The 1,439-nt window shown below is 44.8% G+C and overlaps 1 pseudogene; it reads left to right on the top strand.

Moving 5' to 3' along the window:
* The first annotated feature begins 265 nt into the window (after window positions 1–265).
* LOC115639859 lies at window positions 266–1,145 on the top strand (annotated as a pseudogene).
* The last annotated feature ends 294 nt before the right edge of the window (window positions 1,146–1,439 follow it).

Genomic DNA, 1,439 nt, shown 5'->3' with positions numbered 1-1,439 from the left:
CCTTTCCTTGCCAGCTTCTGTGAGCAGGGCCTGCCTCTGGCTCACAGCTTAACTTTGCTTTATGTTAGCAAAGTCTTGACCAATACCTTAGTTCAAGCCTTAGGCCTCAAACCAGGCCTCTGATACCAAGGTTTATATCTCAGGGCCTCCTCTTACTACAATGGAAGTAACTGAAGCTTTACTAAAATGAAACTTGACTAACTTTTACGTCTATGTACTTCCAATTCAATTGTGCAGTGTGTTTTATTGTTCCTGGACTCAAACCATGGCAGACAGAGACTGGGGAAACCAAACGGCCATCACAGAATTCATCATTCTGGGATTCGGGGATCTCCCTGACCTGCAAATTCTTCTCTTCCTGATGTTCCAAGTGATCTACATGGCAACCGTGGCTGGGAACACCCTCATTGTGGTGCTCATTGTGACTGGCCAGCACCTTCACACCCCCATGTACTTCTTCCTGGGCAACTTGTCCTGCTTAGAGACCTGCTACACCTCAACCATCCTGCCCCAGGTTGCTGGCCAGTCTCCTGACTGGGGACAAAACCATCTCAGTCAGTGACTGCATCACACAACTGTATTTCTTTGATTCACTGGCATGTACAGAATGCTATCTCTTAGCAGGGATGTCTTATGATCGGTATTTAGCGATATGTAAACCCCTGCACTATTCAACTCTTATGAATAACAGGGTTTGCCTCCAGTTGGCTGCTGGGTCATGGTTAAATGGTTTTTTGGCTACTGCCATCTTTGTCTTATTCCTATCACAGTTAATATTCTGTGGCCCAAATGAAATTGACCATTTCTATTGTGATTCCATTCCACTGATGGAACTCTCCTGCAGTGACACCCACCAGGTCATATTGCTGACTTTTATATTAGTCTCTGTATTCACCCTGCCTCCATTCCTACTAACCCTGACATCCTACGTGTGCATTATCGCCACCATCCTGAGAATCCCTTCCACCACAGGGAAACAAAAGGCCTTTTCCACCTGCTCCTCTCACCTCATTGTGGTGACAATTTTCTATGCATCCATAATGATTGTGTACCTGCTACCAAAACATGATATACTCAGAGACCTGAACAAAGTGGTCTCTCTTTGCTACACAGTCCTGACTCCCCTGGTAAACCCCCTCATCTACAGCCTGAGAAACAGAGAGGTCAAGGAAGCCTTGTGCAAAGGAGTCAGTAAATATGTGGCTTTCACCACAACATGCAGAAACTCCGAAAGAATATCTTTGCTTGAGGTTTTCAAAGCTGACCGAGTGATTTGAGCAATCAGCCCCCATTAAAATTAAATAGAAATATCCAATTGAAAATCTCAGCACTAATGTGAAAAAGAAAAGGAAAAAGAAAAGGAGGTGATCTGCATGGAGTTACTGAGACAGTCTTTATGGTCCCCCGCGGTGTCCATGTAACACATCTTCCAGGAAAGT

This window comes from Gopherus evgoodei, unplaced genomic scaffold (assembly GCF_007399415.2).
Source record: "Gopherus evgoodei ecotype Sinaloan lineage unplaced genomic scaffold, rGopEvg1_v1.p scaffold_139_arrow_ctg1, whole genome shotgun sequence".
Taxonomy (NCBI): domain Eukaryota; kingdom Metazoa; phylum Chordata; order Testudines; family Testudinidae; genus Gopherus; species Gopherus evgoodei.
The sequence above is the reverse complement of the archived record's forward strand: the minus strand, read 5'-3'. Positions and strand labels throughout refer to the sequence as shown.